The sequence below is a fragment of the Archocentrus centrarchus genome, chromosome 14, assembly GCF_007364275.1.
Source record: "Archocentrus centrarchus isolate MPI-CPG fArcCen1 chromosome 14, fArcCen1, whole genome shotgun sequence".
NCBI classification, from domain to species: domain Eukaryota; kingdom Metazoa; phylum Chordata; class Actinopteri; order Cichliformes; family Cichlidae; genus Archocentrus; species Archocentrus centrarchus.
Genome location: NC_044359.1, coordinates 22,199,297 through 22,211,709, shown reverse-complemented (window position 1 = coordinate 22,211,709; position 12,413 = coordinate 22,199,297).

The window sequence follows — 12,413 nt, the reverse complement described above, 5'->3', positions numbered from 1 at the left end:
CCAGGAATCTGTAGCTGTCAGCCCGCTCTACCTCAGTCCCTCTGATGAAAAGAGTCTGTAGAGGGGGGGGTTCTTCCTGAAGTCCAGGATTATTTCTTTGGTCTTGTCTGTGTTGAGGAGGAGATCATTCTCCTCTCCATAGACAAGAATGTTGTTGATTAGGGTCCTGTATCCCCACTCGTCTCCCCCCTCGATGAGCCCCAGGATGGTGGTGTCATCAGCGTATTTAATGATGATGTTGTTGTCCTGGGTGGAGACACAGTCATATGTGTACAGAGTGAAAAGTTTGGGGCTGAGGCAGCAGCCCTGTGGGGATCCTGTGCTGACGGTGAGCTCGGTGGACACCCGTCCTCCCATCCTCACCACCTGTGGTCTTTCTGTCAGAAAATCCAAAATCCAGTTACAGGTGGGAGTTGGGACGCCGAGGTCTGTCAGCTTCCCGATCAGCTTGCCTGGCCGGATGGTGTTGAAGGCAGAGCTGTAATCCGGAAGAGCATCCTGGCATACGTTCTGCTGCCTTCCAGGTGTTGCAGGGTGTGGTGGAGGGCTATTGCGTCGTCCAATGATCGGTTGGGGCGGTAGGCAAACTGGAGTGGGTCGACAGTGTCCGGGACTGTGCTGTTGATGTGGGTGAGAACCAGTTTTTTTAGGCACTTCATGGCGACTGGTGTGAGTGCCACTGGCCTGAAGTCATTTTGGGTGGGGGTGTCTGGTTTTTTGGGGACTGGTATAATGGTGGAGGATTTGAAGATACGGGGGACTACAGCCTGGGATAGTGACAGGTTGAAAATGTCAGTGTACACACCAGCTAGTTGTTCCCCACAGGCCTTCAGTACTCTGGGAGGCACTCCATCAGGTTCCACCACCTTGTGGGGGTTCACCTTCTTCAGAGCCTTCAGGACCTGTGTGTGTGTCACCTGAAAGGCAGTGTCTGTCGGGTCACAGGGGGCTTTTGAGGGGGAGTCTGTGTTCAGCTTGTCGAACCTGGCATAGAAGGTATTGAGACTGTCTGGGAGGGTTGCATCTCGGGGGTCTGTGGTTGCTGTGGTTCTCCTGTAGTTTGTGACAGTCTGGATTCCCTGCCACATACTGCGTGTGTTGTGATTGAGGTAGTAGCCTTCAAGTTTTTGGGAGTGAGCCCTCTTAGCTGCTCTGATGGACTTTTGCAGCTCTCTTATATTCCACCTGGTCTCCTGACTTGAAGGCCTCCTGCCTCTTCCTGATTTTCTGCTTTATGTCACCATTAAACCAGGGTTTTTGGTTGGGGAACACACGCAGAGTCCTGGGGGGTGCACATATGGATGTACACCAGTTGATATAGTCACTCACAGTCTCTGTGTATTCGTGGATGTTGTTAGTGGCCTCTTTGAAAGTGTTCCAGTCTGTGGCCTCTAAGCAGCCCTGCAGGCTAGCTTGTGCACTGTCAGTCCAGGTGTTAATGGTTCTGACTCTGACTGGTGTTGTTTTCAGTCTTTTGTTGTAAACTGGTTTGAGTCAGATTGCCAGGTGTTCAGACTTACCAAAGTGGGGTTGTGGTTCAGCTGAGAAGGCGTTTCTGATGTTACTGTAGCAGTGGTCCAGTGTTTTATTTCCCCTGGTGGGGAAGGTCACAAAATGATGCAGTTTAGCCATGGCTTTCCGGAGATTGCAGTGGTTAAAATCTCCCAGAATAATGACAGCAGTGTCAGGATAAGTGTTCTCATGCACATTGATCATGTCGTGTAGCTCCCTCAGTGCAGCCTCCTCCTTGGTAGAGGGGGAGATATACATGACACTCACAATGATGCATTGCAGTTCTCTGGGCAGATAAAATGGTCTTAGCCTCACAGTCAGATATTCCACATTTTCCGAGCAAGATTTAGATATGATCTTACAGTCGGTACACCAGGATTGTCTGACGAGTACAGCCATTCCTCCTCTCCGGGTCTTGGCACTTTCCACAGTGCATTGATCCTCTCTGAAGACCATGTAGCCCTTTGGTGTTGCTGCCTCATCGGGTGTCCTCTCCCCCAGCCAGGTTTCACAGAAACACAGTATGGAGCAGTCCCGAATGTCCTTCTGTGAGGAAATCAGAGCGTGAAGTTTGTCCATTTTATTTTCCAGAGACTGAACGTTTGCAAACAGTATGATCGTTAGGGTTAGCTTTCCGTTGCTAACCAAGCGCCGGAGCCATCAGTCGGCTCCTCCTTATCTACCGCGCCTACGCTTCAGCCTGTTGTTTTCCGGAGGGCTCCCTGTTGGGGGCTGGCTTAGCATCTGGTCCACATAGTATGCTAGCTCAGGGTAGGACTCCAGCGTGTTTGTGTCAAAGAGTCCGAAATGGCTGTGCTCTCTCAGCTGTAATAGGATCGCGCGCTCATAGGAAATTTTTGCGTTGTGTGCCTTAACTCTCCACAAAAGAGCAAGAACTAGGTTGACTCTGAGAGCTCCGCGACGTTGCACTGTGGGGAGCGCATCATACAGACTGCAGTGTTGGCCCCATATTACAGGTCTGCTGTTTTGCCTGAAGGGATTTTTGATGTCACCTGGACAAGTATAATCACACACAAGGGTTGAGGGCTCTTGCCATTGTGTAACCAGCAACTTTAAGGACTAATTGTGGTGGAATCGTGGCATTGTTTCCAATGCGGCAGCATTTTATGTATTTTTGTTGTTGTTACGCCCCCAACGATAAGTTGTCCTTTTTTGTTGTTGAGTTCTGTTTTGTGGTCATGACAACTTAGTGTAGATGGATTCTGGGAAGCAGGAATTTGGTTTTTTATGTGGTCATCATCAGCAACTGTGTTAGTTGGTCCTGTCTACAGCCTGTAGTGAAGCTCTTCTCTCCCCCTTTTTGCTAGGGCATTGTCTGTGAGTATGATCGATGTATTAGTTGTATTGCTATGTATATTGCTAGACTGACTCTATGTTGTATTTTATTAGCATCTTTATCTCATTAACTCAATTGTGTTGTAATGTAAGCTACAGAGCTAAGCTAGTCATGCTATGCTGTTCATCTATATGCTGTATCTTTGACTTATTTGCTGATTTGAATGTTTCATTGTAATTGTTATGTATAATTTCACAAGATTCTCATTAAACTTCATGGAAAAGAGTTACCCGTGTCCTAGAGTTTTTGACAGTGAACTGATTGGGATCCAGCCCATGACAAAAGCTATTTCCAAATGTTTTCTTTTTTTAAAATTTCATAGATGGAATTACTCAGGCAGATAATTGTTAATATGGGATAAAAAGAACAAATGCATAAAGTTGGATGGAAGTGTCACATTTGCGGGGCTTCATTTGGCTATGCAACAACCACTGGTGCCAGTAGATGTCACCCAAGAGTGCTGAATGAAACTTCAAGTGATGAACCACTTTTTGATACAATGGTTCCAAAAGGTTCAGAGATTCAACAAGCCTCGTTTTGCCATCACTACAAGCAAACATCTCCAAGGCACTCCATACAAGGCAAGGCAATTAACATGCACAAAAAAAAGCAGTCAACAAAAAAATACACTCTCCCTACTCACTGATTTGCCATGCTACCACACCAATGATCAGATGAGTACATTTCTCATTCATTAAACATCTCCAAATGACATGCATGCCAATCCTAATCCCAGGAATAGATATGCAACACCATATGGCTAATGCAACACCATTAACTTTATATGGCTCCTATAGAGATGTACTCTATAAGGTGGTGTACCAGGAAACCAGTGTATATGGGGTAGTAGGCAAAGCTGTGATCCTGAAGTGTGGTCCCACTGTATCTGATACATATATATATATATGGAGCTTCACCAAGCCTGGTACAGAAGCCCTAAAAGATGTGATGTTTAACACAAGGACAGAGGATTCAGAAGCTGGCTGAAATGCTGGGACAGCTGATGGTCATATCAAACAGTGAAGCTGTAAGCATTGAGAAACTGCCTCTGGCTGCAAATAGCTTATTCACCTGCCAAGCTTTCTATAACATAGTCATAGTGTACAAAGTGTACTACTTCTATGTGCATCTCATTGTCCGAGGTAAGAGTTCCTGCAGTCAGAAATACTATTAATTTTTAAACAGGTAGCTGAAAGGGAAGCACAGCAAACAACATTGTTCATTCTTGTAGCCCAACAACGCCAATGTGGCAGATTTGTTATTTATTTTAAAATAGGAGAATAAACTGAAAATTGGAGTTGGGCCTGGGGTTCTTCCACCAGGAAAACAACTTTCTCAATTAATTGCCAAACAGCCACCTGCTCTAGTCTAGATTAATTACATAAAGGATGTTATGAAAACCAAGGATACCACAGGAAGAATAGTTCACAGTTGTTTGGAAAATGACAGGAAATGGATTACTGCTGTGTGGCCTGCAATGCCATCAACAGTGAGAGCTCTAACCTTTAGTGGCTCGAAAGCATTTGTAAGTTGACAGACATACATCACTGTGGAGATCTTTTTTTTTTAAAACAAACAAAAAAACAACATTGTATTATTTCTATATTTTCAAAAAAGATGCAATCAGCACAGGACAATAGTTTAAGGTTACAGTCCATAAGAAGCAGAAATTGGAATTCCTTTGACAATGACGTGCAGTGAGGTTTGTGACAGGTGAGGCACTGACTCATCTGGAGTCAGATCTTCACATATATGAACCCAAACTAGAAGTTTATATTTTAATTTTAATTATGTTAATAATCAATTATGCTTTAATCATCTCCATACTGTTCTACAACGATGGCAAGAAAAACAAAAAATTTAATGTAAGGTCAAACTATTTTTTTGAAAAGGTCTCTCTTTTTAAATAATTTTTTTTTAAAAAGCATGTATTATCTTAGATTGCATTATCTCACATTTATGACCAATCGCAAAGAATAAACATGTCACACACATTAGCACATGTGTAATCACACATGTATATTGGCGATATGAAGAGAGACTGCAATGGGCATGCGCCAACCACCTACTTAATTTACTGTATGTGACACAGCGCCACCAGAGGTGAGCCACAGCACTGCACTGGCTCGCCTGTATTCCTTCCACGTGTTCAAACAGGCAATGCGTAAATTCCGTGATTTTAACCATAAAAGTGTTTAAATAATTCAGAAAACAGTTTTATAAAACAGTTTTATAGAACAATCAAGTGGTAAAATGTATTTTCTCTTATCATTGTTAGCATTTTACTTGTTATGATGACGGGGCACTTCCTCAGCTGCCTCCCCTGACTGCACGTCACTGTCCTTTGATGCTTCTCTGTCTAATTTAAACTTTTCATTGGCATTTTCAGTCTGAGTAATCAGTAAATTGCAGGGAGGACATGCATTTGTCACACTCAGAGAAAATGTCATCATGTAAAACTAGAATAACTTGGATGTGAGATTTTGTGAGTCAGCTTTTGTGGACATTTCTCTTTCAAACAAAGCAGAAACTGCCTCACATCAAATTTCACAGTAATGTTTGTTCTCCTCAGATGGCCTAGACGTGACTCCGTACAGTATAACAGAGCGGGGTTACTCAGCTCAACACACCACAACTCACAGGTCTACACCGGACCAGTGTTAATTTTGACAGCAAATTTTGATTCAGTTTTAGTCATAGTTTAGTCATCTGAACAGTTTTAGTTTTAGTCGCCAAAATTATCGTAAGAATATATTCGACTAAATCTACAGTCGATTTAGTCGACTAAAATATAAAGGGTGTAAAATGTAAATGTTTTTTCTTCAGTTCCCTTGAATTAGTCATTATACACACTTACATAAAATTAAACATTTATTAAAAGTTATGGAATATTAAAAATATTAATATTAGCCTTTCACCTGCTTCCCCCACACCTGATCATTAACACCATTTTACTGAGATAATACAAGCGTTTTACAGCAGGACACGCTCTGAAAGGTACAGGGCAGTGTTCAGGACTAAGATTAGGAAAGGCTAATCCACCACTGTGTGGTGATTTTCTCTAAACACAAACGCTAAACTGGGAGAAGCACTTTACCCTGCATGACATTAAAATGCTTACCTTTGCATGGAGATGTGGGTGACTGGTTTGCAGATGTTGTTTAAGATTTGTCGTGTTTTTACCCGAGATAGTCGCCCCACATGGTTTACATATCATTTTATTTGTCACAGTATGAAAGGACAAATGTGTCCATACATCGACTCTTCTCTTTCTCCCTGCTGATATTGTTTACATAGCTTAGTTCTATCGGAAGTAACGACAAATCACAGGCTAGTTTGTTCTTCCCAGGTTTAGAGCAAATTTGCCCAACTGGGCGTTTGATTGGATGTTTTCCTAACTTGTCCCGCCCTGTCACAAAATTAAATCAGTTCTGATTGGGTGTTTTCATAACTTGTCCCGCCCTTTCACAAAATTAAATAAGTTCTGATTGGATGTCGTCCCCGCCAAGCATTTTCGTCTCGTTTTCATTCGTTGACGAAAGTGTCAATTAATTTCATTATCGTTTTTATCCTTTGAGGTAGTTTTAATTTAGTTATCGTCTCGTTATCGTCATGAAAAAAAGGGTCGTCGACGAAAATATTTCATCAATGAAATTAACACTGCACCGGACTGCGGTACACCATCACCAAGATCCTCAGTATGCACACTGGCGACTGTGCCTGCTTGGCTCAGAACACCTACCTTAACACTTGTTCCAAAAAAATAAAATAAAATAACGCATTGCGTTAACACTTGTTGTGTAACCTACATACACACCGAACACGTTGCATTTTTGCGAATAAATGGTCCTCATAAAACCCTTCAAGTTTTTGGGAGTAAGCCCTCCCAAAAACTTGAAGGCTACTACCTCAACCACAACACACACAGTACGTGACAGGGAATCCAGTCTGTCACAAACTACAGGAGAACCACAGCAACCACAGACCCCCGAGATGCAACCCTCCCAGACAGTCTCAATACCTTCTATGCCAGGTTCGACAGGCTGAACACAGACTCCCCCTCAAAAGCCCCCTGTGACCTGACAGACACTGCCTTTCAGGTGACACACACACAGGTCCTGAAGGCTCTGAAGAAGGTGAACCCCCACAAGGCGGTGGAACCTGATGGAGTGCCTCCCAGAGTACTGAAGGCCTGTGGGGAACAACTAGCTGGTGTGTACACTGACATTTTCAACCTGTCACTATCCCAGGCTGTAGTCCCCCGTATCTTCAAATCCTCCACCATCATACCAGTCCCCAAAAAACCAGACACCCCCACCCAAAATGACTTCAGGCCAGTGGCACTCACACCAGTCGCCATGAAGTGTCTAGAAAAACTGGTTCTCACCCACATCAACAGCACGGTCCCGGACACTGTCGACCCACTCCAGTTTGCCTACCGCCCCAACCGATCAGTGGACGACGCGGTAGCAATAGCCCTCCACCACACCCTGCAACACCTGGAAGGTAGTAGAACGTATGCCAGGATGCTCTTCCTGAATTACAGCACTGCCTTCAACACCATCCGGCTGGGCAAGCTGATCGGGAAGCTGACAGACCTCGGCGTCCCAACTCCCACCTGTAACTGGATTTTGGATTTCCTGACAGAAAGACCACAGGTGGTGAGGATGGGAGGACGGGTGTCCACCGAGCTCACCGTCAGCACAGGATCCCCACAGGGCTGCTGCCTCAGCCCCAAACTTTTCACTCTGTACACATATGACTGTGTCTCCACCCAGGACAACAACATCATCATTAAATATGCTGATGACACCACCATCCTGGGGCTCATCGAGGGGGGAGACGAGTGGGGATACAGGACCCTAGTCAACAACATTCTTGTCTATGGAGAGGAGAATGATCACCTCCTCAACACAGACAAGACCAAAGAAATAATCCTGGACTTCAGGAAGAACCCCCCCCTCTACAGACTCTTTTCATCAGAGGGACTGAGGTAGAGCGGGCTGACAGCTACAGATTCCTGGGACTGCAGGTTTAATCTGACCTGAGCTGGACACACAACACCACAGCCACAGTGAAAAAAGCCCAGCAAAGGCTCTACTTCATCAGGCTGCTCAGGAAAGCTGGACTTAACCAACCCAAGCCTACAGAGGACTGATAGAGAGCATCCTCACTGCAGGCATCACTGTCTGGTATGGAAACACCACACAGACAGAGAGGAAGGCTCTGCAAAGAGTCATAAAAACTGCAGAGAGGATCACAGGGACAAACCTTCCATCCATGGACTCCATGTACGTGCAGCGCTGTCAGAGAAGAGCAGAGGGAATCATCAGAGACCCACTCTACCCAGCTCACTCTCTGCTCAGACACAAATGCTGCAAGTACAAACTGAGACACAGCAGAGCGGACAGTATCATTACACACAGAACTCGCTTCTACAACAGCTTCTTCCCTGCCACAGTCAGTCTGATGGCAAAGCAAAAATGAACACTTTTTTTCACTACCTCACTTTACTTACATGTGCAATTATCAGTGAAATAATCCTACCAGTGCAATACTCCCACAGAATCCCTGTCTCTCTCTCTGTACAAGTCTATTTATTATTATTATTATTATTATTTATTTCTGTCACCAACCACTGTCTTCTCCGTGCATATCACCATCCTTTGTACAGTGCCCCATAATTTATAATATTTACTTTTATACTTTCTGCCTCTTAATGTTGTATATAGTTTAATATTCTGTTGTATATATTGTTTAATATTCTGCTATTGATATTTTTAATTTCTATTGTTCTATATTTTACACTTATTGGTCTATTTTTTTATACTTGGTTGACTACGAGAGAGCCCTGCACAAAAAATTCCAATGTGTCTAGACCTTGGTCCATGCACAAATGGCAAATAAAAATCCTTGAATCCTTGAATCCTCTGTGAAAAAATGCAATAGACATCAAACAATAATGTAATGAGTTCCTGATGTTTCTAAACAAAAGAAGGAAGAAACACAGATTCTGACGTCATCCAATTCACATGAGGAAGCAGCAGCAGGGAAAATTTCATGGTTTGATCCAGGAGTTGAAGCTGCATTACGGCCATTTTCACACATATTTCAGGATGCCAGTGGGCATTTCTTTCATAGTGTGTTTTATGAGGATGATTTATTCGCAAAAACGCAATGCTTTCAGTGTGTATGTAGGTTACACGACAAGTTTGCATCCAAAAGATTCAAAATTTTTGTGATTTTTTTTCCGCAACGTGTGCGGTGTGTGAAGGCCTTTAAGAGTAGAATGGTAGGCAGAGCCTTCAGCACTCTTCTGTGGAACCAGCTCCCAATTTAGATTCAGGAGATAGACACCCTCTCTATTTTTAAGATTAGGCTTAAAACTTTCCTTTTTGATAAAGCTTATAGTTGAGCTGGATCAGGTGACCCTGAATTATACCTTAGTTATGTTGCTATAGACCTAGGCTGCTGATGCACTGGATGTTTCTTTTTCATTCACCTCTTTTTACTCTGTTTATACTTCACTCTGTATTTAATCATTAGTTATTATTAACCTAATGTAATAACTGATGATGATGATTTTGTAATCGTATCACCAGATCTCTGGCTGTATGTTCTGGACACTCGGTGAAGAGAGGACCTGAGCTGTCAACTAATCACCACCTGGTGCTGAGTTAGATCAGATGGCGGGTGAAGATGCTGGACAGACCCTGCACACCTAAAAGTGTTGTGAGGGTGCGCTGGAAACGCCTGGCAGAAGCCCTAGTCCGCAAGATCTTCAACTCCCACCTCCAGCAGAACTTCAACAGCATTCCGAGGGAGGCTGAGGACATTGAGTCCGAATGGACCATGTGCCGCACCTCCATCGTTGAGGCTGCTGCTCAGAGCTGTGGCTGCAAAGTGGTTGTTGCCTGTCGTGGTGGTAGCCCCTGAACCAGACAGTGGTCACCGGAAGTGAAGGGAGCCATCAAGCTGAAGAAGGAGTCTTATCGGGCTTGGTTAGCCTGTGGGACTCTGGAGGCAGCTGATAGGTATTGGCAGGCCAAGCGGAATGCGACTCGGGCAGTGGCTGAAACAAAAACTCAGGTGTGGGAGGAGTTCGGTGAGGCTATGGAAAAAGTCTTTTGGACAACATCAAAGCGATTCTGGCAAACCGTTAGGCAACTCAGGAGGGGAAAGTGGTGCTCCACTCACACGGTTTATAGTACGGGTGGGGTGCTGCTGACCTCAACTGAGGCTATAGTTGGACGGTGGAAGGAATACTTTGAGGACCTCCTGAATCCCACTGACACACCTTCTGTAGTGGAAGCAGAGGGATGACTCACCTATTACCAGGGGTGAGGTCACTGAGGTGGTTAAACAACTCCTTGGTGGCAGGGCCCCTTGGGTGGATGAGATCCGCCCTGAGTTCCTGAAGGCTCTGGATGTTGTAGGGCTGTCTTGTTGACATTCCTCTGCAACATTGCGTGGCAATCTGGGGCAGTGCCACTGGACTGGCAGACCGGGGTGGTGGTCCCCATCTTCAAGAAGGGAGACCGGAGGGTGTGCTCCAACTTTCAGGGGATCACACTCCTCAGCCTCCCCGGTAAGGTCTATACCGGGTGCTGGAAAGGAGGGTCCACTCGTTAGTCAAACCTTGTATCCAAGAGGAACAATGCGGTTTTCATCCTAGTCGTGGAACACTGGACCAGCTCTTTGTCCTCTCAAGGGTGTTCAAGTGTGCATGGGAGTTTGCCCAACCAGTCTACATGTGTTTTGTGGACTTGGAGAAGGCATTTGACAGTGTCCCTCGGGGTATCCTGTGGGAGGTCCTGCTGGAGTATGGGGTGTCTGGCCCGTTGTTGCAGGCCATATAGTCTCTGTACGACCGCAGTAAGAGTTTGGCTCATATAGTGGGCAATAAGTTGGACTTGTTTCCTATGGGTGTTGGACTCCGCCAGGGCTGCCCATTGTCACCGATTCTGTTCATAATTTTTATGGACAGAATTTCTAGGTGTAGCCAGGTAGGGGAAGGCTTCTTCTTTGGTGGCCTCAGAGTCTCATCTCTGCTCTTTGCAGATGATGCGGTCCTGTTGGCTTCATCAGGTGGTGGCCTTCAGCTCGCAGTGGAACGGTTCACGGCATAGTGTCAAGCAGCTGGCATGAGAATCAACACCTCTAAGTCTGAGGCCATGATCTTCAGCAGGAAAAGGGTGGAGTGCCTTCTCCTGCTCAGGGGCGAGTTTCTGCCCCAAGTGGAGGAGTTCAAGTATCTTGGGGTCTTGTTCACGAGTGATGGGAGAAGGGAGATCAACAGACAGATCGGGGCTGCTTCTGCAGTGATGCGGATGCTGCACCGGTCTGTCATGGTGAAGAGGGAGTTGAGTGTAAAAGCGAAGCTTTCAATTTACCAGTCAATCTACATTCCTACCCTCAGCTATGGTCATGAGCTTTGGGTAGTGACCGAAAGAATAAGATCGCGAATACCAGCGGCAGAAATGAGTTTCCTTCAAAAGGTAGCTGGCCTCTCTCTTAGAGATAGGGTGAAGAGTGCGGCCATCCGGGAGGGGCTCAGAGTAGAGCCGCTGCTCCTCCACATTGAAATGAGCCTGTTGAGGTGGCTCGGGTATCTGATTAGGATGCCGCCTGTGCGCCTCTTGGGTGAGGTGTTCTGGGCATGTCCCACTGGGAGGAGACCCCGGGGTAGACCCAGCACATGCTGGGGAGATTATATCTCTCGGCTGGCCTGGGAACGCCTTGGGGTCCCTCCGGATGAGCTAGTGGAGATGGCTGGGGAGAGGGAAGCCTGGGCTTCTCTGCTTAGGCTCCTGCCCCCGCGACCTGGCCCCAGACAAGCGGAAGAGGGAGGATGGATGGATGGATGGATGGATGGATGGATGGATGGATGGATGGATTGATGGATGGATGGATGGATTGATTGATTGATTGATTGATTGATTGATTATTAATTATTATTAATCTTTGGCTCTGTTCCACAACATGTCTTTTGTCCTGTCTCTCCCCTCAGCCCCAACCAGTCACAGCAGATGACTGCCCCTCCCTGAGCCTGGTTCTACTGGAGGTTTCTTCCTTTTAAAAGGGAGATTTTCCTTCCCACTGTCGCCAAGTGCTTGCTCATAGGGGGTCGTTCTGACTGTTGGGTTTTCTCTGTAATTATTGTAGGGTCTTTACCATACAATATAATACATATTGAGGCAACTGCTGTGATTTGGCGCTATATGATAGAGCTTTAACCTGCATTTGTGGATGGCACAGTGAACTGTGTTCACAGACAAATATTTGTACAAGTGTTCCTGAGCCCATGCAGTGATTTCATGACAGAATCATGCCTATTTTCAATGCAGGGCTACCTCAGGGCCCAGAGATCACAGGCATCCAACACAGATTTTCAGCTTTGTCCCTTGCGCACAGAGATTTCTCCAGATTTTCTGAATCTTTTGATGATATTATGTACAGTAGATAATTAGATATTCACAGTCTCAACAGACATTACTCTGAAATTGTTCTACAATGTGTAGATGCAGTTATTTGCAGATTTGTG